Below are 27,987 nucleotides of genomic sequence, written 5' to 3'. Positions count from 1 at the left end.
TACAGCGCCATCAGTAAACTCGCTGCCTGCTACTCACCCTATCCGTTAGATAATTCAGTTATACAGAGAACAAGAGCGCTCTTATCACATTTCCTTGCGGCATCCCTGACGAAACCTCTGTCTTTGTTGAATACTCACTGTCCAAGACGGGTTCTATTACTTAAGAAGTCTTCAATCACTGACATCTGATAACTTATTCCCTTTATTCGGAACTTCTGTGTGTGAGCATGTGTGTCTGTGTGGCTAAGGGACCAAACTGCTGAGGTCATTGGTCCCTAGACTTACACACTGCTTGAACTAGCTTATACTAAGAACAACACACACGCCGGAGGGAGGACTTGCTTCTCCATCGGGAGGGGCGGTGCAATGGGTGACATGGCTCCTCAATCCGCGCGACCACTTCGCGCCGGCAATGGGGCATTGTACCAGACGCAGCCTAGTAATATGCAATCTGGCAGTTGCCCTTCACCTGTCATTCGCAGGATATCGTGTGATAAAAAGCAAGCTGAGTTTGGCAAGAGAGATATTTTCCAACTCCGTGATGATCTATTGTCAGAAGTTCTTCTGTCTCAAGCAAATTGTTTTATTTCAGCTTAGAATGTGCTCAGAATTCTGCAACAAACCGATGATACCGATTTGGTTTGTAATTTTGCTTGTCCTTTCTTTTGCCTCCTTATTTATAGCGCAATTACCTGCGCTTTTTTCTCGTCGCTTACAGCTTTTCGCTGGCTGAGAGATCGCGATAAGTGCATGCTTAGTAAGGGGCCAGTTCCGAAGAAATCTCTATGTAAAACCGAACTGGGATTTTAGTTATTTCTCAACGCCAGGGATGTCCTTCATAAGGAAGCCTGTGCAACGATCAAACGAAGTTATCTCTGTACGATCCTCCTGGGTGAATGATTTTGTAAACGCGAAGTTTAAACTTCAGGTGCCCTTTTTCATTCTTTTGTGCCGCAGCAAACTTGTCGACGAGAAGCTGGGTAGAAGCCTTCGACCAGCTTAGAAATTATCCACAGCACTGGAATTTTCATCGGTCCCTGGCGAGATCTTCCGCTAAGGTGTTGCTGTGGATATCGTTGCATGGGTTACGCATCGATCTTTTTATAGAAGCACGCATTTATACTAACTTTTACCAGTCAATATTTTCACTTTCTGTTTTGAACATAGAATAAGACCGTCTCTATTTCCTTAGGAATTTTTGAATTTTGTTATTAAACCACGGTAAGTCTTTTCTGTCCTTAACCCACTTACTCGGCACATATTTATCCAGAATGTAGTGTACAAACAGTTTGTACTTTGTCCATAGTTCCTCTGAGTCCATCATATTAGAACATATTTTTTTTTGTCTATGTATGATGCTAATAATTGACTATGTGCTCTTTCCAGCATAAAATCTCTCGCAGCCTTTTTGATGGTTTTATTAACTTTAGTATGCCAATAGTACTGCACCGGTTGTATTGGTCGCTAAACAAGCCACCAGATTTCTTGTTTAATGACCCATACAGCAGTTGCGGAGTATCCTTATTGATTTGCATTGTGGTTGCATTCTTCCTGAGCGACTTTATGTTACAATTATATACCTTAGTCACATTATGGTTGCTTGGTTGACTAGGGGGAGGGTATCAAACAGTGAGGTAGTCGATCCCATCGGATTAGAGAAGGATGAGAAAGGAAATCGGCTGTGCCCTTTTCAAGTGAACCATCCCAGCATTTGCCTGAAGCGATTTGTGGAAATCACGGAAAACCTAAATCAGGAGATGTCATCGCGATCACACTCGATAAGGCCGGGCATGTTTCTACTATAAGGTCTAAAATACAACTGGGTGGTTTGTGACTGGTCCGAAACAAGAACTGTTGAGCCCAGGGTAGCAGGTAAGTGCAGCAATTTAGAAAAGATGGTCAGGTAGTGAAAAGGTGGTTTTTAAGGATGTGATTCTGGTAATGTTGGCAGGTAGCCAAAAAGAATGACCAGATACATCACAACAGGGGCCATTGATTATTAGACCTTACACGAGTAGATCTAACTATTGTGTGTTACTTGAGCGTTCCTGTTCTCAGCATGTGCAGATGGTAATTGTCGGGTGTCACTGAGTAGCAGCAATGTGAGCCTACCCTTTGGAAGTAGTTGGTGTTTACTTGCAATCAGTTCCTGTGGACACCCACACGTAGGTTTCCCCAAGTGAAAAGGTTGAACTGGGTAATCCTGGCACCATACATGTATCAGCTTTGCAGGGAATACTCAGCCGTCCATGCTACCATTTACACGTGTATGGCGTGCACTCAAAGGTACAGTCTCTGCCTGTACTCCAAAGCTGACCCAGGATCAAATCTCCGCACCCTATAGGAAGAGGATTTTCAGTTAGCCTGTAATGCTATCCTGTGACCTAAGGTAGTACACATAAGCTGAAGTAGCTACAGAAGTAATTCATTCATTCAGCCAGGTCTTGCATTCCTTCTCTACCACTTACCACCCCCCACACCAAGGAAGCCACTAGCAACTGAGATGGGGTTCTGGGTCTACCTTAAACAGGCGAACTCGCCCCCTCATGCATGATATTGCTACATGTCATGAGATGTAACTTTACATTGTTACAAACGACATTTAGACCACCTGACAAGGCCCTTGGTATCACGTACAGCATTTATTAGTCTTCCCTGGTCCATTCTCACATTGACTAGATCCAAAGTTAAAAATCCAGTGGTTAGCCAATGCCTTTGCTACTGTCTTTGTTTGCTAATTTTGCACAGTAATGATGGACAAATAACGTGAAAGTGATCAGTTTAGTCAAACATGTCGATTGGCTCCTAATTCTGTGCAAGGGGTACAAGAATATCCATACCAATTATTTGGAACAATTTGTTGGTCTCTGGTAATATGTGCAATGAAGTATGAAATTCAATGATGATTCGGCTCATCTCTTTGCGCACTTAAGCTTGCTGGCGCATCTGTATGTCGTCTGGACTATGTTTGTTTGTACATCACTACACTGTCACCACAGAACCGACTCTGAGTCAAGAACTGCTGTCAGTCTTAGCCAGTGGCCTGAAACTTGAGTCGCACATCTGCAGAAATGTCAACAACTTCCACTGTGCATACTATTAATCTGTGAAAGTGAGGACAGGACTAGTCATCAATAAGTGCTTTATTCACACAAAGGTTTCTCGACTATCAGGAGTCCACTGAAACTTTATTACCGTCTTTAATGGATGTATATATGGAATCTAGCTATTTTTGCCAACTTCAACACAAACTGCATGGGCTGGTACCCTCATCCGTTACTCCAACATGGTGTTGTCATTAATTGCTTCATCATATGTGATGTGTAACTTGGTATGGTTTCCTGTATAAGGCGTTTCATACCCAGAGGATACAGTAGACAATACCAAGTTCCACGTCACCTCCAACAAGAGATGATGGAATTTATAAACTAAAAGCACCATGACAGGATAACAGAAGAGAATACCAAGGCCACGGAGTTCACTGGTAGTAATTGTGCAAAAAAAAAAAAAAAAAAAAAAAAAAACTCAGATAGAATAACGCTTGTACATTCTGTTGTTACTATCGATATTTAAATCAACATGTGGTGACAGATATACACCTAATGCCACACATTATAGAAACTCTGGTTAAACTGAGGTAACAACTTTATTTTATGACCATCGATTTATTAAGTGGGTGCCATCGATTGGAGGAAACGCCTGAGGCATCACCAAGGCGATTTTGCAGTATTGTTATTGAGATATTAAACTTAATAAACCTGTCAAAAAGGCTGTGAGAGATTTTATGCTGGAAAGAGCAGATATGCAGTTGTTAGCACTTTACTTAGACAATGAATTCAGTTTAGTATGATGGGCTTAAAAGAATTCTGGACAGAGTTTAAAGTGTTTTGTAAATCGCATTGGACGGAAAAGATTAATCTTGGTTTGATTACAAAATTTAGATAATCCCATGGAAAGAACTGTCGCATTCTCGGTTAAAAAAAAAAAATCACGCAGGAGGGTCATACAGAGATACCTACGTTTGATCGTCGCGCTGACTACCGTATGAAGAACATCACTATCCCTGAGGAGCAAGTAAAAGAGTTGTCAACAAGTAAGTCGCCAGGTCCAGATGAAATTCAACTTGAGTTTTACAGAGTGTTTTCCTTTCAATTGGCCTCTTACTTAACTTGCACTTACCGTGATCTCTCAGCCAGCAGAAAGTTCGAAGGGATTAAACAAAGAGCCGATGATTGCTGTATAAGAGCAAAAGAGCGGGCCCGCAAAATTACAGACCAAATCCTTAACATCTTGTGCAACCAAGACTGTTTTAATTTCCAAAAACCTTTCACGGTACTTCATACCAAAAAGAGAAAAGCGTTTTGTTTTCATTAAACAGGAAATTGATGATAAACCAACTTGTAACTATCTGTGCACCTGACTTCTAAGCGAAACGCGTGTGTTAGTCATGTGTGGAAACTTGAAAGAGAGAATCACAGCTCAAATAGAAGTCAGGACTTCAGAGATTCCGCATGCTCTCAAAGAAGGAAATTGCTTGAACCCGGCGTGTGCACTCGTTGCCACATGTTAACAAAAATGGTTCAAATGGCTCTGAGCACTATGCGACTTAACTTCTGCGGTCATCAGTCGCCTAGAACTTAGAACTAATTAAACCTAACTAACCTAAGGACGTCACACACATCCATGCCCGAGGCAGGATTCGAAACTGCGACCGTAGCTGTCGCTCGGCTCCAGACTCTAGCGCCTGGAACCGCACGGCCACTCCGGCCGGCCACATGTTAACCTCTAATAGAGTATGATAAAAATAAAAATGTTCTGGAATGTTTGCGAATAGTCTGGAACATTCGGGAAGAATCCAGAATGTTCGGTAACATCCCGGAACATCCAAGACCATTGTGGAGCATTTCAGAACACTCTGAAATGTTGTGGAATAATCTGGAACATTCGAAGCCTTTTTTCGGTGTTCTGCAATTCGCCTCTGTTGGGGCTACCCGACGGTAAATACCCGTCGTAGCTTCGAACGTCAGTGACGAAGGGAGGAAGTGAAAAAGTTGTGCAGTCAGTGAATAAAAAGAAACAGTGAAGTGTGAGTACTCAAAGTGATACAGTGACTGAATATAAAGCGAAAATAAAATGTGAAAAGTGTGTAAAGTGTACTTACTGTATTTGTTAATAAAAAGATGATTTGATTTACATTTTAGACAATACCCAAACGTAAAAGAGGATGAGATCTTGCCAGTTCTGAAGCAAAACGGCGAAAACAAAAATAACAGCGTAACAGCAAAAGAGACGAAGAGCTTGAAGCTCGATTAAGTCGCCAACGAATGACAATAAACACAGTGAGAAGCAGAGAAATCGAAGAACAACGAGACGAACAGACTGAGGAATCAAGAATTGTGACGCAAACTTATAATAAAAGACTGCGAACTCAAACCACACACGAAAATATACCCCTACGAGAAACTCGGACGAGGGCAAGTAACAGTACAACCTAACAAATGAAGGATTCCACTACAACCCAACGAATGGATATAACAAACTCAAACACGACCTAATCAGAAAAATAGATAACATCTGCCAATATTGCAAAGCGAAAAAAATCAGTGGAGAAGCTCCAGGATTTTGTTGGATGCATGGAAAAATTCGGTTACCACCACTGGAACTACTCCCGCAGGAATTTTTACATTACATGACTGGGTAAACTTTAGAATCAAAACGCTGTCTTCATAATATAAAAGATACAACGCTTGCTTCCAAATGACTTATTCAACACTAACAGAGATGAAATCGATTATGTTTTTTCCATCCGAGGAGAATTCTGTCACACCATGGGATCATTACTACCACTACTCGAACTAGATCACAAATATCTGCAGGTACATTTCATTGGAAATGAAGGAGCAGAAATTGATCTACGATGCACAAATGTCAGCGGATTGAGACGAGAAGTAGTCCAAGTTGTACAGAGGATGTTACACACATATTATTTACTGATTCACATATTCATAACAACACTAGACCGAATGGTTTCTGATGACTATAAAGTTATAATTCGAGCTGACAAAAGACCATCTGAAGAACACGAACGTCGATTTAGTTCACCTCAAAGACGAAGTCGCCATCGTAATTGTGGACAATGAAAACACAAGCCGTGACATAATTGTACAACGAAGAAAAGGACGTCATCGCATAGCAGAAACACACGGTTCATATGATGCCCTCAAATATTCATGAATATTTCTGCACCTAAAAATGTGAAAAAAATAACCAAAAACAGGCATAGAAACAAAACAAAAAAAAGAAACTTTCAAGTAGTTCTACGCTTACCACTTAATGATCAGAGACAATGAAACATACAATCCCATTCTCAGCACTCACCGTTTATTCCAACAACCCCTAGTAGACATGTACGCTAAAATAGAAGCGGATCGGACGCTTTACATAAGACTGAATCAGAAGAAACTATGCACTTCGAGACGCAGTCAAAATGACGGAAACATTGACGACGTTGAAACAATGGTAATCTAACCCTCACCATACAGAGGAAGTCAGAAAAACGTAGACGAATACACTCAAGATACCAAGACCTAAATAAGAAAATATGGACGACGTGGCCTCTTCATAACATTCACGTGCAGCTTGTGGCCCGAAATCAAAGAACCGCTAAGACACAGACAAGCCCCCATGCATCGACACGACGTCAGAGCCCAGGTTTCCGACAAAAACAAATGAGATTTATTGAAATCATCGACAAATTACCACACCTTTAGAACAGTTAGATACTGGATGTACACAATTGAATGGCAAAGATAAGGACTGCCTCTTTCACACTATCTCATATGGCTACATGGCAGAATTCATCCCGCGGATATCGACAAAATCATCCAAGCTCAATTTCCCAATCGAGAAGACGATGCAGAACTGTACGACGTAGTAGTGAAAAACATGATTCACGGACCATACGGCCATTAACCCTTTGTGTGTCACATTTAGAAAAAAATTGGGAAAACTTTTTTTGTGATGAATATTTAGTGTATATGTTGCACATATGCAATATCCATTGCAAAAGTTCTTTTGAAGCTATTGGTTAGTAAATAAAATAATGATTCCAAATGGTATCATTAGAAATTACATAATAATTACCGGTACTCAAAAAAAGCATATTGTAAACTTACCGTATTTCTTTCCCTTGCCCTTGAGGAACTACTTAAAGTTGGTTCGATAACCAAGAATTTGAGTATAGACAGAATAAAACTAAACACAACAGTTATTGTTTACTCACAAATGCAGTAGCACAACTCACGGAACTTCTCTGTTCTGCATTTCAAACAAACGGCGAGTCATGAAAGCAAACGCCACTATGACCTATTGGCCAAACTTGGAACTATGTGAAGCGATGCCAAACGGTATCATTGAAGCATTGGGAAGCTCAAAAAGCCAGGAATACTTAATGATTCCATTTGGAATCGCAGACACAGAAAGGGTTAAACCCCAATTCGCCATGTATGAGTGATGGAAAAGGCACAAAAAAGTACCCGCAACCGTACTTGAACGATACAAAAACCGGAGGTGATGACCATCGCAAACATGGAATGCGATCACCGTAAAACGGTCGCTTCTCAGCAACGAACTTGAAATGGATAATCAGTGGGTAGTACCATTTAACACACTACTTTCCAAAATGTTTCGAGCACACATAAACTTAGAATACTGCTATTCAGTGAAAGACCTCAAGTATGTGAATAAAGGCAGCGACATGACAGTATTTCAAATAGCAGCGTGGCGTATTTTCGGTTTTCCCATACACGAACGCGAACCACACGTGCAAAATTTATCACTACATTTGGAGAAAGGACAGAGAGTTCACTTCACTAAAGACACCGCCAGGAGAATTGCAAGCGCACCACCTCGGAAGACAGCATTAGCACCTTTTAGCAACTGTGCCAAACTGATCAAATCCCGAAAACATTACTATATGTCGACGTTTTTACCCATTATATGTGGAACACAACAGGAAAAATCTTTCAGCGAGGAAAATAAGGAATTCTAGTAGACGATAATACAGGAATCATGAAAGCTGGCGCACTAAGCCAAGTATACGCTGTACATCCCAACAACGCCGAGTGTTTCTATCTCCGGACGTTACTACACGAAATGCGGGGAACCACAAATTTTACAAATCTCAAGACTATTGACGGATACTTATGCCAGACGTACACAGAAGCATCCCAACGCTTAGGAATACTGTAAAACGACAACCACTGGTAATTAACACTACAAGAAGTATCACTCACAGTACCAGCTGAACAAATGAGACACTTTTTCGCCATAATTCTAACAGCATGCAGCACATCGACTTCAAAACAGCTATGGAACACCTTCAAAGAGAGTAAGCGTGATTAAATACTTTACCAAATCCGACAAGTTTATCCAGAACTGACCATCGAATTCAACGACGGTATCTTTAACGAAACGCTCATTCACTTACAAACAGACCTTGTGCTACAACCTGGGATGCTAGCACCACGAAAAGATGCTGTCAGTGCGTTAAACTTCGAAATTGCAAAGGAAGAAAGCTACAACATCAACGAAGTACTTAAATACATTGCTCACAACAAACCACTCCTCAAAGACAATCAAAAGGAAATTTACAAGTTCATCATGCACCGGGCCGGCAACAACACTGGCGGAATTACTTACTTTGACGCTCTGGCAGTGACATCATCTGGCATTGCAGGCAGCCACACTTCCGGGAGGAGGACGAGCTGCCCATTCCACCCTACAGCTACCGTTGAATACAGCCAAAGGACAATGCCCATTATGTAAAATCTCAAAAGTATCTGGACACGGTGAACCTCTAAAGGAAGCTAAAGCTATCTTGTAGGATGATTGCACAACAGCACATAAAAAAATCAATCGAAGCCGTGATCAGAACGTTACTAAACTTGGGAGGAAACTCTCAAGTGATGGGAGGATCTCTCTACTCATACTCTCAGGACATTTTCGATAAACATTTCTAGTTACCCCCCCCCCCCCCAAGTCAATACCAGCAAACGAGATCATGTTTTCTTAAAAAACCGCACACACATAAATATTGCGACTAAGAAAAAATATGAGAGCTGAACTATGAAAAGGCGAAACAGCAGCACATTTTGCTCAACAAGTTTCACAGATAGTCGAAGGCACATATCCTACTGACCAGACGACCGGCCTCATTAAACTCAACAGTGATTTCTGCACCATAGCCACTGCTGAAAACGAACTCATCAACCAAATTTATCCAACCATTTTTCAGAACTATAACAATCCGGACTGGCTGTTTAAAAGGACAACTTTGGCAACTAAAAATAATACTGTGGACGATATCAATTTTAATACATAGAAAATTTCCGGTGAAGAGAGAATATACAAATCAATTGACAGGATGGCAAACGTTGAAGAAAGTGTGAACTTTTCTACAGAATTTCAAAACTCTTCGCAAGTACCAGGAATACCATTACACTGTCCTCAACTTGAAATTGGATCTCCGATCATACTACTCAGAAATCTCAACTCACCAAAACTATCTAATGGAACAAGGATGATCATCAAACAGCTATAAAATAATATCATCGAAGCCGAAATTGTGACTGGAAAGTACGAAGGATACACACTATTTATCTCCAGAATACCACTGATCTCTGCTGAACTGCCATTTCAATTTAAAAGACTGTAATTTTCAATCAAATTAGCCTACAGTTTTGCACTTAACAAAGCGCAAGCACAAACTTCGAAATATTGCGGTATTAATCTCAATGACTCCTGCTTCTCTCACGGTCAACTCTTGAGTAGGAAATTTATACATATATACCTCGGATAACAAAATGAAAAATGTTGTTTGTAAACAAATATTGTAAATTGTTAGAAATGTTTTTAATAAAATATTTTTACCTCTTATACTTTAGTTAGTATTGTAAATAGTTACAATATATTTCCAATAATTTCTTCTACTTCTTATATTTTAAAGTTTGTTCTATTTTTCCAACTGTCACATAATCTCGTATCAGCTCCGTGAGTGAAGCCGGGTACCCCAGCTAGTAATTCATAAGACCATAAGACCTCAGAAGACGTAACTGTATAGAAGAACACGTATGTTTTGATATTTTTGTGATCAATATGTTAAGCTTAATTTATTGATATGAGATATTTAAGAAAAGCTATGTTTTGAAAATTTTTTGTAATTGGTGAGTTGAATTTAATGTATTCATATGATGTCTGGTGTTACTTGTGCATATATTGAAAGAAATACTTTCAATACATACATTTGCAGTATATGAACAATTAACGCCAGACATCACAGGAATAATTTAAGCTTGAAACATCAGTCACAAAAAAGTTTCAAAATGGTCCCTGTTTTACGTATGGGTACTTCTTTTGTGATCTTATGAATTATTTACGTTTTTACATCATTAAACAACTGAATGGGTGTTAGTCGAAGTGTGACAGCAACTTAACGTTTTCTGTCTTGGAGTAGCAACCTTTATTCTCTAGTAGCTGCACTTCCCTGTAGTTTCATAAAAGCAGGATGTATCTGTCAATGATGCGCTCCCTGGTTCTTTCAATAACTTTATGCATCAGATCATATATTTCAGGACTGTGTGAACTATAGACATCATTATACACCTGCTTTCAAGTTTCTCTGAAAATGTTAATAAGATATTACGACTAGATTTCTTACCTGAATGGTAATTATTAGGCTGTGTACTGTAATTTCTTGATTGTAGATGACCACTATGCGTATAGAACTTGAAATTTCAGAACTTCAGGGATGCTTTAAACGTAGTATCGTTGATTTCTCTCATGTAAAACGAACTGGAAAAGAGTATTACGTCCCCAACCACAGGATTACATCCGTGAAAAAACACTGCTCTGACAGTTCCCTTCAAGTAATTTTCTTTTGAAGTTGATTTTGTAACATTCCATCCTGTTGAAAAAGATGGAAACAAGGAGCCTATTGAAAAAGATGGAGGTAGGTACTCCACTTGCCCTGATACATTACTGCATCTAAACATGATAAAACAGTAATTTAATTTGCCCGTTAGCTGAAGTTGCACACGGAGGCCAACGTTGGACAAATGGGAAGTCTATCAGTCTACACTCGGCGGGTCGCTGATTGTTTGAGGACTATCCGCCTCGTACCTTCTGAAGCAGTCTCTTTGCCCACTGGAAATCTTCTCCGTAGGTCGCGGCATTCAGCATTCGTATTTTTTAAGGTGTAATTTGATGTGGCTTTTGGGATTGATACTGTTCTCACTACATTAATATTCAAGTATTTAAGGAAAAGGGGGTGCTACCTTACTTATTAGTCTAAATGAAATAAGTGAACACTTCTATCTGGCGATATGACAAAAACAATGCTACGGAAGAGGCAGTCAAAATCCAGAAATCAATGAAATGAGAGCAATGTCTAAGTATACTATCTCGAGCAGCGTAACTTCATTATCAAATTCACGTTTCAGGATCCAAGATTATAGTTTTCATTGCTTTTACTTACAGAAATACACCCAGTACATTTGATCACGAGTTACGATTTCAAATGATAATGTCCCGACTGAGTGATACATGGTGACATCAAAGAGGCTGATAGATGACTACTACTAAACGTTTCCCGTCTGACCGCGCAGGAAGCTTTTTCGTGATACCTCGACTATCTCCGCCGATATTCGTCATAGAAATCTAATTCATTTGCTATCTTTTGCTACTTAGCCTTGAATAAAAAAATAACAGTTATATAGCGCCATCATTTGCAAAGACTCTAGCGTATTTAGACTGGTTTCTAACAAGTCATGCATTGAATATTATTGCTGAAATGTTTGCAATTTTGGAGTGGAAGTTCCTCCAGTCTGGCGTCGTTCAAGGGCAAACTCTCTTACTGTCAAAACATTCATACATTTCTGTTCTAGGGATCTTGACCATCATTCATTAGCGGAGTGGGTAGTATACACAATCTTGTAGTTTCATCGTTTTTACAGGTTGCTGGCTGTCTTATTCATAGTGGAAGGGGACGAGTAACATCATTCAGATCCGAATGATTCCCACATTATTCCTTAAATAAGTTTGACTCTCTCCCTGCCCTGTTTTCTACTCGTCAGTAACCTTCATCCGTTCTTCCCCTCTTTCATCCATCTGTTTTATTTATCTGATAAGTATCATAGGACAGGAAACAAACCAACTGTATATCGATACAAAATTATCCAACTATCTACAATGTAAATAGTTTTCCATAGATTTACACCTAATGCATCAATTTCCTGTCTAGATTGTTCTGTAGTAGTATTTATTGCTAGTCTTTTAAGCTATTAAACTTAACTTCTTCTTGCAACTAAAGTGGATTATACAGGATGAGCACAAAGTCTTGCTCAGATTATAAAAATTTATTTCAGAATAGCCGTTTGACTTAATAATTTACATTTGATGCCGTTACCTAGGTTAGTGTTACTAGTTTTTTTTAAGACCACTTACGTTTGTGCTCCATTGGAAGCTCGGAGAATGTCGAGGCGGTATTCCAGTTCCCGCAGGTGTTTCGTAACATGTGTTCTGTCACAGTACCCACAGCAGCTTGTATCCTAGCCTTCAGTTCGTCGACGTCAGCAGCTGGTGTGACGAAGACTCTGTCCTTGATATAGCCCCAGAAAAAAAGTCTAGGGGCGTAATGTCTGGAGAGGGGAGTAATGTCCGGATCTGTGGATTGGAAGGAACGGTCCAACAGCCTGGCCACCCCTCTCTCCAGATATTACGCCCCTTGACTTTTTTTCTGGGGCTACATCAAGGACAGAGTTTTCGTCACACCAGCTGCTGACGTCGACGAACTGAAGGCTAGGATACAAGCTGCTGTGGGTACTGTGACAGAACACATGTTATGAAACACCTGCGGGAACTGAAATACCGCCTCTAAATTCTGTGAGCTACCAAGAGGCCACACGGTGAGGTTTACTAATGTAAGTGGTCTTTAAAAAAATAAAATAACCTATGTAACGGCATCAAATGTAACTTATTATGTCAAACGGTTATTCTGTTACAAATTTTTATAATTAGGGCAAGACTTTGTACTAACCCTGTATATTTACTTCTTCCGTTATATTTGCTTTTTCCAGCTGTGTGTGAACACATCGTTACCCTGTATCCACAAAATCCTGTTTTAATCTCAGCACTAGATCAGATTTCCATCTACTCTCAAACTGTCGCTTACTGATACACATAATGCAGTAACTACAGTAATGTGGATGCCCATTGCAGCAAATATTTCACACGCCCATACTTTCCATATATTTACAGAAACTAAACTATTTTGTTATATATGTATAATTACACTACCATTACTTAGTTGAACTGAATCAGATCCTGGCTGTATAAATCTTTTATCCAAGTTCGCTTATGGCAACCACTACAACAATCAATAAACCATGTTATAACTTTAATTAAAATCTTTAGCTGTAAGTCGTTTGCTTAAATGTACCCAAAAAATTTAATTTTGAATTCAGCATGGAGGAAAAAATTAATCTGGTGAAGTAACTATGTTAATGTCGTCAAGAAATACGATGCTGCAGTGCCTGTGTTCTTAAGACGAGCGATGGAATGTTGCTTCGGATAGGCTCGCGGTGACTACGACCATTACGAAACACGAGTGCCTGTAATGTATTCGCAGCGACATCTATCAGCTGTATAATGGAATGATGAGAATGAAAATTCTTGTGCCGGATCGAACTCGAACCTGGATTTCCGGTTTTACGCGAGTGGTTGCCTTAATCGCTTTGGCTATTCGTGCAAGACTCACATCCACCTCCAAACTTGCATATACAAGGTGAGTCACCTAACGTTACCGCTGGATATATTTCGTAAACCACATCAAATACTGACGAACCGATTCCACAGACCGAACGTGAGGAGAGGGGCTAGTGTAATTGTTTAATACAAACCATACAAAAATACACGGAAGTATGATTTTTTAACACAAACCTACGTTTTTTTAAATGGAACCACGTTAGTTTTGTTAGCACATCTGAACATATAAACAAATACGTAATCAGTGCCGTTTGTTGCATTGTAAAATGTTAATTACATCCGGAGATATTGTAACCTAAAGTTGACGCTTGAAACCTCCGACGTTCAGTTGCGTGTTGTAACAAACACGGGCCACGGTCGGCGAGCAGCATCTGCAGGGACATGTTTAAGATGACGACCGTGTTTACGATTGTGGCTGTAGTCCACTGTTGTGGTTTGGTCTAGCTGTCGCAGTGTCCGCATGTAGCGCTTGCTGCTATTGTTATTCTGCATTCGACTACGCACGCAGACCAACTGTAGTACACCGTGTTACCAGACGATAGTGTAGTGTTGTAGGAACTGTGACCATGGTGTATTCGAACTCTGAAAAGGCGGAGATGATACTCATTTATGGCGAGTGTCGACGAAATGCAGCTGAAGCCTGCAGGGTGTATGCAGAACGGTACCCGGACAGAGAGCATCCAACGTGCCGCACATTGCAAAACATCCACCGCCAACTGTATGCAACAGGTATGGTCGTAGCACGCAAACGGGTCCGTAACAGGCCCGTCACAGGAGAAGTGGGTGCAGTTGGTGTGTTAGCTGCTGTTGCCATGAACCCACACATGAGTACACGGGACATTGCGAGAGCCGGTGGACTGAGTCAAAGTAGTGTCATGCGCATACTGCATCGTCACCGCTTTCACCCGTTTCATGTGTCGCTACATCAGCAATTACATGGTGATGACTTTAATCATCGAGTGCAATTCTGTCAATGGGCATTAACAGAGAATGCGTTGCAGTTCTACCTGTTTACCGATGAAGCGGGTTTCACAAACCACGGGGCAGTGAATCTACGGAACATGCATTACTGGTCCGTGGACATTCCTCGCTGGCTCAGACAGGTAGAGCGACAGCGACCGTGGACTGTAAATGTATGGTGCGGAATCATTGGCGACCACCTCATTGGTCCTCACTTCATTGCAGGGGCCCAAACAGCTGCAACATACATCGCGTTTCTACAGAATGATCTGCCAACGTTGCTCGAAAATGTCCCACTGGAAACGCGTCGACGTATGTGGTATCAGCATGATGGTACACCTGCACATTCCGCAATTAACACTAGGCCGACCCTTGACGGGATGTTCGACGGGCGTTTCATAGGACGTGGAGGACGCATAAATTGGCCAGCCCGTTCTCCTGATCTTACACCTCTGGACTTCTTTCTGTGGGGTACGTTAAAGGAGAATGTGTACCGTGATGTGCCTAGAACCCCAGAGGATATGAAACAACGTATTGTGGCAGCCTGCGGCGACATTACACCAGATGTACTGCGGCGTGTACGACATTCATTACGCCAGAGATTGCAATTGTGTGCAGCAAATGATGGCCACCACATTGAACATCTATTGGCCTAACATGTCGGGACACACTCTATTCCACTCCGTAATTGAAAACGGAAACCACGTGTGTACGTGTACCTCACCCGTCATGGTAATGTACATGTGCGTCATCGAAAAAGACCAATAAAAAGGTGTTAGCATGTGGACGTAATGTGCTGTTCCAGTCTCTTCTGTACCTAAGGTCCATCACCGTTCCCTTTGGATCCCTACGTGATTCGGTGCTCTCCGATACACCCGATCGAACAGCGGAGGAGTGGCACTCAATCGTCACCTTTAGGTTACAATATCTCCGGATTTAATTAACATTTTACAATGCAACAAACGGCACTGATTACGTATTTGTTTATATGTTCAGACGTGCTAACAAAACTAACGGGGTTCCATTTAAAAAAACATAGGTTTGTGTTAAAAAACATACGTGCATTTTTTTACGATTTGTATTAACCAATTACACTAGCCCCTCTCCTCACGTTCGGTCTGTGGAATCGATTCGTCAGTATTTGATGTAGTTTACGAAATATATCCAGCGGTAATGTTAGGTGACTCACCCTGTGTCACAACCTATACTCGTACACACATTATGTAGTTTCCGTACAGGGAAGGACATTTTAATTTATCCGTCGACACCAGGCAGCGATTTTAATGTCCTCCCCTGTATGGGAATTACATGATGCGTGTACAGGTTATCACGCAGGAACGACGACATACGGGAGTTTGGATCCTGCCATGGAGCGTACGTGGATAGCCACAGCAGTTAAGGTGACCGCTCGCGTAAAAGGGGAAACCTTGGTTCGGTACAAATTTCCACTGTCGTCATTTCTTTACACAGCTGATGGTTGTATTCGCAAATGGTTCAAATGGCTCTGAGCACTATGGGACTTAACTTCTGAGGTCATCAATCCCCTAGAACTTAGAACTACTTAAAACTAACTAACCTAAGGACATCACACACATCCATGCCCGAGGCAGGATTCGAACCTGCGACCGTAGCGTTCGCGCGGTCCCAGACTGAAGCGCCTAGAATCGCTCGGCCACACCGGCCGGCTCTTATCCGCAACTGCGAATACATTTCATGTTATCAATAAATTGCTCTAATTTCATGCAACCAAGCAAAATTAAGGGGGAGACAACTGTATCAGTGCTTCATACTTTGACACAATACAATGGAAGTAGTAATTATGTATTGGGTGATAGAATGAGATATGAATCAAAATATTACGCGGCTGGAAAATCTGTTGCAATATCATGAAGTTTGTTTTGGAATGTGTATCAGTGGTTACATTTCATTTACTCATATTAACGGTAGGGCAAGGCGGGAGTTCAATGAATCATTTCAACTCTTTGGGACCGAAAGGGGCAGTAAATATCTTACTACGCATGTTAAATTGTGACTGTGAATATATCATACATACAAGTTTTGTTTGATACAGGTACATTGCTTTGAGGTCTATTCTTCTTCGTTGTAAACAACTACATTTAAAATGTAGGAACAACGGAAGAATTAAAAATTTGTCGGGGTATTTGTATCGTAAATGGGGCTACGTGAATCATCCTAAAATACCATACAAATATACACCGTGTGGAAGATTCCACTCATCAACTGTTACAGTTGTTGGTACACGCATTTCCCATGCGGAATTGGTTACGACCAGCTGTCCCCATACAAATTTCGTGAGACCACACGTTGCACTTATCACACCTGATTTCACCTTTTTTCACAAGTAATACTTGATGCTTGAGAAACCACAATATATGTTTTATTCCTCCGCGTCAGCTTCAGGTGATGATGGAGGCGAATCCTTTGCTCGATTTGAAGGTTTCTTTTGGACATCCAGCGCTTTTCTGCAACCCTTGATCTTCTATCGTTGGTAGTTTTCAAAAAGGAATTTCCTCTTCTCTCTTGTAAGACTGAGATGAACTGGTGAAGTCAGATAACAAGCTGAATTTTCCTCTCTCGTTGCCCATCTGGTACCTGTGGGTTTCGTTGCGGATGGAGAAACAGAAGAAAATGATGGTGACGCTGAGCTCTGCCTTTTCGAATTTCTTGGAGGATTAGTAACTGCACGACCTGGATTTACTTCTGATTCTGTGTTCACAGTGTGGTACTAATCGTATAGGAATGTTGACGAAGGAAGAAACTTGTGTGATGGTATTTTGATGGGATTGAATGGGAATAATTGCCGTGCAGTCTGATCTCTTCACATAACTTCCTACGTTAGCTCCACGTCTCCAGGTGACATCGAAAATTTTACTAAAAACAATGTTTTTAATGGAGGCTGAGTGATTATTGTGTATCATTAGGCTACATAAATACTTTAAAGATACAGAATGCATATTACATTCAGAAAGCCCCACGAAGACTGATTCGCCTAGCTCCAATACCTTATTTTGTAAATGTAAGCAGTCGCTCAGATTTATAACAGATGTCGCTAGTTGTTCTGTAGACTGACCTGGTAGGTGCTACACGGTACTGTAAATCAATATAAAGTCATGGATCTTCGAAGGAAAATTAACATTGTCTAGTGGAATAGTTGTGCATAGTGTATATGCATTAGTATGAGATCGAGTACATTGACCAATGAACCCAGGTGGTACCACACTTGATGTCACTAGTAGGCTACATAACAAGACGTCAACAATTTAGGTGGAAGAGAATGGAACTCTGTGTGAAGGCAGTGGGCTCTGCGTAGTGCTAGTGTGAGTCTATGTGCCTACACTGCGGATAGGAAACATACGCCAGTAGTGGCAGTGCGGAGGAAATGAAAATCTCTAATCGTCCGGTCGCAAAGAGGTTGAATCGTTCATGTACAGTGATTGATTATGTGAGTGCACGATAGGGACAGAATGGAAATTATGGGCTAAGCAGAAAATTATTTGAGGCATCGAAACCGATCTTTTTGCGAAAAGCGAGGGATCACGAACCGTTATTCTTCTCAATCTGTTGCTAATTTACAGTTGCCAGTAACTGCCAAACGTGTGCAACAGACATCCTGAACCAAGAAACGACTGCAGTAAAGTTTTCTAACATTCAAACCTAAACAGGCTAGTTTGATGTTCGCTAAGAAACCTAAGTCATGGACTTCATAATGGGTAAAGTGATCTTCAGTGATGAGTGTAATTTAGATGGGCCTGATAAATTTCAGTCTTTAATGTCATGATCTGAGAACAGAGAAGGAGGTAGGAACGAGCAAAAATTTTGGGTGGGGTGGGGGAAATGTAATGATTTGGACAGCTTTCTGCAGTAAAGGCACATCTTGCATTGCTTGGCTGAACATTGAAATGAACTCTAACATGCACACTGAGATTCTAGAGACAACTGATTAGAATGCATGAGGATTGAGGGAAAGAATGTCTAATGTTTTATAACAAGATAGTGCACGTGTTCGTGTTTCTGCTACAACCAAAAAGTGATTCGAAGATAAAGATATCGCTGCCTTGCCCTGTCCTGCACGTAGCCCAGTCATTATCCCTAGAAAACCTTTGGGGAATATTTGCAAGGCATGCTAATCGCAATGGAAGACAGTTTGAGAACGATACGAGAAGAGTGGGCGACAATTTCACTGCAAGAACTACAAACCCTAACGAAAATAAATCCGGAGAGAATTTTTGAGGTGATTTAGAAGAAGGCAGGTTGGGCAAAGTAATGACAATGTAATAACACAGCAGGACAGCGAGGGATTTTCTATCAATTTCCATCCAGGACATGCAAACGCTTTACTTGGCACTCGTGTTATGAGATAAACTATGTAATTCCGTCTTGATTGTTTATGTCTCATGTGTATCTGTTACTTTCATAATAAATTCATACAGTATGCTACAGATATTGCACTATTATTTTCGTAGTAACCATGCCTTTGTACTGACTTCAAATACTGTACAATTGGCAGCGGAAAGATTTTTAATCAAATTAATGTATTTCAACAATAGACCTTATTTTAAAAAGACTTAATAGTGCATGGCGATTTGTTATGAGCAACACCGTCTTATCCCTTCTACCTCCTTCTGGATGTTTACTGTCTGAATTAAATATATTTGGAAAAAGCACCTTCTCGCCTCTGCACTACTTCTCTAGCAACAGTCCTGTAACGTAAAGGCGTCTGAGTTGCGCACATGGGCTGACCAGTAGAATATTTTCTTATTTCTACCCACATATCCCAATGATTAGGAAAGCCCCACCATAACCTACGTTTTAATGGCATTCTTTCATTTTATGTTGTAAGGTGTTAAGCAAATCCAACACCTTCCATGAAAACCTTACATGACAGCAAATCCGGCAGTATGTCACATAGAACCAAATAAATCCTGACATTAAATTAACCAAAGTAATATGATCAACGAGTGAGCAAATGGAATACCACGGACTAACACAAGAACGCCTAAATGCATGCCATACCTTCCCACTGTGAAACACACGCAGTTCCGAGGGGAGAAACGAGAACAGAAGCTGAGAGCAGAGTCGTGTGGGCTAGGAGGCCCTACGATAAGGGACGGACACCCACATCGCCGGCCGATCGCTAAGAGCAGCCCCCAGCACATGTTAAAAGATAGAGCCCTCCAGAAGAACAGTATAGATCTTACGATAACACTAAAAGGGCCACACTAGCTGCAAGTTTTAGCGTGAGACTATACGCATCTCTGTTACGTATCAAACATTAGAAACATTGCCCCACCACGAAAAGTATAACGTTTCTCATTGGATAGACAGAATTTTTGTAGGCGGAGCTTAAGGTTAACATTGAGACCCGAAAACACAGCCAGATACCTTTTTCTTAAAGCCACTTCAGTAAATTGTAATAAAGGGAAGTTCGAGAGAGTTGCTACCGAGATGGCAACGTGTGTGGAGCTGTGCCGCCTGCCGCCCCCTGACGCTGCCTAACCACCAACAACGTAATGAACGCACGCGATGCCACATAAGGGCGCATAAGGCTTCTCTCAGAACTGCAGAAGTCTCATCTGTTACATCCCCTTTTTACGTAATACTAGTGTCGATCGTCAATTAAACTTCGTGGTATTCACACTTGCTACTTGAAGTTAAAATCTGAAACGCGATGATTTTTCTGTTATATAATTATTGAGAAGCCACATTAGCCACTGTAATTTACAAGTTAAATAAATAATTAAAGATAATTGAGGGTCACTGTAGACCATTTTTTATAGTTTTATCTTTTATGAAACTTAATTTAAACCTAGATTATAGATGTGATATGGCATAGGTCATCCTTCGATCCATTATAGAACTTGGAAACCCATTCAGGGAATATTCGTTCACATTTTTGTTGAACGAAGTTGGTTTTTATCATCCTGTATTAAAATATTTCCTTTTATCAATAGTGCAATTTATAAACAATATTTTGTGAGTAGAATAAAAATTCCAATGGTAAACGTAACTGCTTTTTCGACGTTATTTTACCAGCAAACTAAGAATAGGAAAGCCTTGAACCCCTTCCACTAAATTTAGTTAGTATTAAGATTCTTTTACATGGAGTGAAGTGGAGCTGACGCTGAAATCATTAAGTATTTGGTTATATCATCGCTAGTGTCACTGAACTCTTCTGAACTCTACATGTCATGTGTGGTCTGGCGTCTCCTTACCAGCAACAGGTCACAGGTTCAAACTAGTCAATTCCCTAAAAAACACGCTCAGAGCGTCGTTGCGCGAAAGTGGTAGGGAGACACGACTCAGAACAAACAGACACCATGCAGAATGTTAGAATGTTAATAGCTTTCTTTGGCCTATCACAATTTTTTCTGTGTTTATTTTATTTATACCATAATTGTTAGCCTCTGTAAATTACCAATATGAGTTTTTTCACAACCAGCTTCAATTAGATAACAATTTTAATTGTATGTTCACAGCGTCGGTGATACACTTCGCTTTCGGCACGTTCATGGCTTGGTCGCCGACGACTGTTCCCATCCTGCAGGAGGAGGACTCGCCGGTGCCGCTGACGCCGGACCAGGGCTCGTGGATTGTGTCCATCAACTCGCTTACTAGCTTGGCGGCCGTCCTTACCACTGCCTATGTAGCTGATGTCTTCGGGCGGAAGACGCTGATACTGGCGGGCGCCGTGCCCGCTCTCGTTTGGTGGCTGATGGTCGCCTTTGCCAACTCCTATGAAGTGCTGATCACCGCCAGGGCCATTGGGAGCTTAACTGGCGGTTTCATCGGTGGCTCTACCACCATGTTCGTGTGTGAGATAGCTGACATCGAGATAAGGGGGACGCTCATGGCGTTTCACAATATCTTCATGCACTGTGGAAGTCTGCTCATGTACTGTATCGTGCCCTATCTGCCCGTAGCTACTGTTGCCTTCAGCTGCATATCTGTTCCCATTATATTTTTGCTCACGTTCATATGGATGCCGAAGACCCCGTATTTTTATCTCCTACGGGGCAGAGAATCGGAAGCTGTAAAGTCTCTTGTGAGGTACAAAGGCGAGCTGACACCAGAGGAACTCCAGTTCGAGCTAGAAACGATGTACAAAGCTATCCGCCAGAAGCAAGAAACCAAAGGGAAGTGGAAAGACGTATTTCTCGTGCCAGTTTACCGGAGAACGTTGCTTTTAATGCTTGGATACGGACTGATTCATACATCAATGGGATCTATTGCGTTCTCTAACTACACGACCTACATATTTCAGAAGAGTGGAAGTGAAATAGATGCGAATGTGTCTTCGATCATAGTGACTACTGTTTCTTTAGTTGCAAGTCTAGCGTCGTCATTTGTCATCGAGAGGGTCGGCCGGCGACCTCTAGCCGTAGGCACAGCACTAGTGATGGGCGTCTGCCTTGCCATAATGGGCGGATACTTTTATGCTGACGCCGTCCACGGCGACGTGAACTCCGCCTTCGACTGGGTACCACTCACTTGCTTCATCTGTTACAATGTAAGCACATATTTATTTTTACGACGAGGGCGTTCTGAAAACTAATGCCTTCTACTTTTTTTATTCTGTTCTGAGAATCGGTTGAGGTGTAAAACGTCATGCTTGATAGTCGACTTTCTGCTTCGATGACGCAAGTTGAAACCCTCTGCCGATAGAAGGTCCGAATTCTAGCTCGTAAAGGCGTGATGTACAGTAACTATGTCGTGTGGAAAAGAGTTTGTGTAATAGACTTTGTAACCGCAGAAAATTTCGTCCACACATGGCGCGCCCTCTCACGACACACCGATCGCTGCAGCATCTGCAATAATCTGACGCCTTGGGTTCACTGTCATTGATCGTCCTCGATATAGTCCCAACTTCGACCCAGCCGATCGTATGGTTACAAAACTTTTAGAACACCTTCGAGGACTTCAGTAATGAATCGACGCAAGCTGAGGTGAGGTTGTAGCTCCGTCAACAAAGTCAAACATTGTACAGTAACGGTATCAATAAACTGGGAGTCATTTGTTCGCCTCAATGGTGATGTAGAATGTTGTCAGAATTTGTTCGATTTAAGAAGTCTTAAGATTTTTCACATAAAAAAATTCGGAGGCATTACTTTTCAGCACACCCAAGTATTTATTTATTGTTGAACTTCCTTCAGTATTTTTTCCTCTATAGAACGTAACATTATGTTTTTCTTCCACATAATTTACTTTGTTGTTTACTCCTCACGCTTGCCGCACATATGGTTACAAGTTACATTGATAAACCAAAGCCGGCCGTTATGGCCGAGCGGTTCTAGGCCCATCAGTCCGGAATGCGCTGCTGCTGCGGTCGTAGGTTCGAATCCTGCCTCGGGCATGGATGTGTGTGATGTCCTTAGGTTAGTTAGGTTTAAGTAGCTCTAAGTCTACTGGACTGATGACCTCAGATGATAAGTCCTATAGTGCTTAGAGCCATTTGAACCAGTTTTTGATAAACCAAAGCATTATGACCACTTCGAAGCGAGCACGTGATGAGGGAACAAAAGTATGTAAGGGGAGCAGACACTCGCTCTAGCGAAGATATGGGCTTCAAGTGTGGAAATCCCTTGAGACAAGCGACTTTGACAAAGTGCGTATTATTATTACGCAGCGCCTGTGAACAAGTATCTCGGAAACGGCGAAGCTAATCAATCTTCATGTACTACTGTCGTGAGCAAAAGATGTAGGAAGACAGTAAAACTACCAATAGACGTTAAATGGTTGGACGTCCACCACTCTTCACATTATGTGCGGTTCTGAGGCTTGTCTGTTCGGTAAAGTAGGGTAGATGGTGCTCTGTGGCATCTTTGGTGAAAGAGTACAACGCTAGTGCACGCACAAGTGTTTCGGAGCATACCGTTCATCGTTCGTTGTTGAACATGGAGCTCCGCAGCAGAGCACCCCTAGGCGTTGACATCTTGACCCAACGACATCGTCAGTTACGATTGCAGTGGGCGCGGGACCATTGGGATTCGGCTCTCGATCAATGGATACGCGTCCACTTTTCGGGAGAATCACATTTTTGCTACGCTAAGTCGATGGTCTTCTCCACAAACGCCGTCATCGAGGTGAACGGCGCCTCGAAACGAGCAGCGCGCAGATGACGCAGGCTGGTGGGAGCGTCATCAAAGTATGGGAGAGTTTCTCAAACGCTTGCGTGGCACCTGTGGCAGTAAACGAAGACACGCTGACGGCTTCGACCACCTGCATCCCTTCATGCTTGATGACTTCCCTGACGGCAGTGTCAGCTTTCAGTGGTACAGTTGTCTGCGTCTCGGAGCCAGAACCTTACTATTGTGCTTTGAGGAGCTCCATAGTCTCTCTCGGTGACCAAATTTGCCTGCCGTGAATCCTATGGAACGCATTTGGGTAGCTATCGGGTGCTACCACCGCGTGCGCAAAACAGTGTCCCGTTATTTACGCTAATTACATGACTTGTGCGTAGACATCTAACGCCACATACCTCCACAAACCTACCAATGAACTGTCGGTTCCCTGATATGTAGGATCAGTGATGTATTTCGTTGCAAAGACGGACACTCAAACTATTAAGCAGGTGGTCATAATGTCTTGGCTCATCAGTGTGTACTGATACGCATGTTTCATGACCACAACAGTATGATGATTTCATGCTTTTTCTGTTTCGACAGACAATTTGCAGCAACAACCTATAGTCAGACATGATAACGTCCATAGTTATGGACTGCAAATGAACTCGTAATTTAGAAACAAACCGTACATTTGTATTTATTAAAATATTTTTCTCAGCCTTACAGAAGGTACGCAGTGCCCAATACACTGCATCACAAATGTTAGTTACTACACAAGGAAGAAAGTCTCCTCTTTGACCAAAGCTCGAGAGATACTACGGTGTAAAACCAAAAGAGTAATGTGGATGATGAAATTGAAATTCTGTCCTTTGCAGCAATGGGGCCTCAAATAAATTCAGTGGCGACAAGTCAAAATTTGTACCGGCAAGGGACTCGAACACGGAACTCCCGGTTTAAGCGAGAGGCTGCATGAACCGTGTCAGCTGTGTGAGCTCACGTCGTGTCCAACCGAAATTCTCTACTTGTCGCACATTACAGACTCAGTGTGTCTCCACTACTCTCATTGTTCGCAACCCTACGATGATTCCGAGGAGTCTTTGGACACTCGGTAGGCCATTCTTTGCCGGAAAACAGCGAAGAGTGCTAAGTGAAGTGTCGAGACAGCATGTAATCACACCTTCTGCGCAACGACACAAACTCAGCACAAAAGGCTGTAGGATGATAGGACTGGAACAAAGTAACACATCAGGCAATCACCATCGACAGTTGCACCTAACATTTTATTTGTTACCTTTGAGCAAGAGAACTTGACAAATAAAACCACCACATGTTTAAAACTACCACACATCATCGAAATTTACCATTCAGGTGAAAATAAATTAGTTCAGTTTTAAAAATTCATAAAAACGTGGCACTTATGGCCTATTTCAAGTTTACTGAAATGAGTTAAATTTTATAACTAATGTACTCTTTCATTAGTGATTGTTATTGCCAAAATAATTCAATTAATTTAGCATTTAACATATAAAATTTCATGTGAGTAAACAAGCTCGTGAGATTCAACAACTACGCTCAGAAAACGGACGATTGCCCGTTCAGCTGTTTCCAATACAGGCTCGACATGGCCCCCCAGATGGGAGCAGCAACGGTCAAGAGTGAGCACGAGAAAATCACAGAACTAGTGGGTATCTACAACAGGCTGACATCTGCCTTAAATAACTAGAAACATAATAACTCATTACAACACATCAGTAAAATTAATCCATGAAATTAATTACAATATCGATCTACTGTAATTGAAGGAATTCTAGAACCACCATCAACAGAATCCGTTTCAGGCCATTAAACACACAATAACAGCTGGCCTCTCAATAACTGGTAAGAATTTAGGAAACTACTGATTTCAAAAGAATTCACGTGGCTCTCAGACTCGCTATTAGTTCAAACAGAAACGTAACAGTAATGTTATTACAATTCAGAGATAAATATATCCAGGGAAATATATTTAAGCGACTGGCCACCTTTTAACTCCGTGGTGTGATATAAATACAATAACCAGGCTGTACTTAAACAAGGACCAGCAAACTGTTTCAATGGTGGTTAAACCTTGACAGTAGGGATCTACAACGGAATGACTCAGCATTCCAGGCCCTCGTAAACGTTAATGATCACACTACATACAACATAAAACGTTGCGTATTAAACCAATTAAAATCAACACATTGTAGGCAAGACTCAGTAGGAGCAGCGACGGTCGCCCAAGAAAATACAGTCAACCGCACAGATCCCAGTAACTGACGCTGACTACAACTTACAGGACAAGCGGGGCCCTTCCTTGCCCTCTTGCTTGTTCGACGAAGCCAGCCGCCGCAGATCCCGATGCCAGGAGACATGAAGCAAGCGGAAAAACAACACCAACGGCTTCCCAGTAACGTCTCTTTCCACGCTGGCGGTATTTGGTACGGCGCCGTCACCCGGGTAAACGGCCCCTTCTTGACTTGCCCTCCTTGCTGGCTGACACCGGACCCTAGCTGTCTGGCACAGTTGTCTTAACGCCGTTACTGCACAGCCTTCCAAAGCCAAATCACTCCCTCTTCCTCAGCTTTTCCTCTCGCTCCCTACCCGCCCGATAGGTGGCGCCAGCGCGCGCTCTGCGCACACCGCCGGAAAGATGACCCATACCGGCGGCGGGACTATCGCTGATCGAGCCACGCGGCTCACTAAGGAATACAACAATGCAATTAATGTGGGAATCGCTCGTCAGAAAACTGCTATTAATCAAGTCACTTTAAGAAGAGGTCGATCATGCAGCTGTCTGGTTGGTTGGTTGGTTGGTTGGGGAAGGAGACCAGACAGCGTGGTCATCGGTCTCATCGGATTAGGGAAGGATGGGGAAGGAAGTCGGCCGTGCCCTTTCAGAGGAACCATCCCGGCACTTGCCTGGAATGATTTAGGGAAATCACGGAAAACCTAAATCAGGATGGCCGGACGCGGGATTGAACCGTCGTCCTCCCGAATGCGAGTCCAGTGTCTAACCGCTGCGCCACCTCGCTCGGTATGCAGCTGTCTGGTACAACCCGTGCGCATACGAAATGCAGATATTGGCGAACCCATCGGCACGGGTGTAGGGAGTGTCATTTGACTTTGGCACAGACTCTACAAGCCAAAGGGGAACAAGCTCTAGGAACTAAAATCAGCAATATCCTTTCGATGAAATATTTATTAAATACAGTTAAAATCGTAATTATTTACCAGTTTCAGTTAAAACCACCAACAGACTGTGGTCGGATGGTCTAACAGAGAAGCCTTTTCCTCTAAAAGTGATACTGAAGGTGCCTGTCATCAATGCAGCAGCCAAACCTATGCACAAAGGGGCGAGTGAACTGCTTTTCACTGAAACGGAGGGAATACACGAAACATGGTTCAAAATGGCTTTGAGCACTATGGGGCTAAACTGCTGTGATCATCAGTCCCCTAGAACTTAGAACTACTTAAACATAACTAACCTAAGGACATCACACACATCCATGCCCGAGGCAGGATTCGAACCTGCGACCGTAGCGGTCGGTCGGTTCCAGACTGTAGCGCCTAGGAGGGGAAAGGACTGATTAGCTGAGCACCTAGAAGAATGTCTGTGTGTGGGGGGGTGGGGGGTCTACGAGCACACAAAGCTAAATCTCTGTGCTTTATGGAGTCAGAGGGGCAAATTTTTTAGGTTAGACCAGGTCATAGGCGTGCAGTAAGGATAGAAATTAGAAAGAATAGGACCTTAATACATGTGACAGTTTCCAGAAAAGGAAAATTGCTTTGTTTCGTCAGAACGCTAGGGGGCTGATTCACAAGATAGATGAGCTTCTTGTATGTGTACGAGATGTGGAAATTTCTGTAGTAGATGTTCTGTCTATGTCTGAAAACCATGTAACTACAGGGATGGAGAAGTTTAATGTAAAGGATTATAGGCTAGCATCATTTTATGTGGAGTGAACAAGTTAACACAAAGTTTATAATATTGATACAGGCTGTTTTTGTGTAGAGAAACACGTACTTGTGAGCTGTTACTGCAGAATATTTCTGCAGTTTATAAATACCCTCTAGGAAACTTTCAACTGGTTATAAGTAATCT

The 27,987-nt window shown here is 41.9% G+C and overlaps 1 protein-coding gene across 1 annotated transcript in view; it reads left to right on the top strand.

Annotated features, from left to right (window-relative positions):
- LOC126236618 (facilitated trehalose transporter Tret1-like) overlaps positions 1 to 27,987 on the top strand; it is a 96,271-nt gene that overhangs the window by 11,969 nt on the left and 56,315 nt on the right. The gene's annotated exons all lie outside the window — the stretch shown is intronic.

This window comes from Schistocerca nitens, chromosome 1, assembly GCF_023898315.1.
Source record: "Schistocerca nitens isolate TAMUIC-IGC-003100 chromosome 1, iqSchNite1.1, whole genome shotgun sequence".
Taxonomy (NCBI): domain Eukaryota; kingdom Metazoa; phylum Arthropoda; class Insecta; order Orthoptera; family Acrididae; genus Schistocerca; species Schistocerca nitens.
The sequence above is the reverse complement of the archived record's forward strand: the minus strand, read 5'-3'. Positions and strand labels throughout refer to the sequence as shown.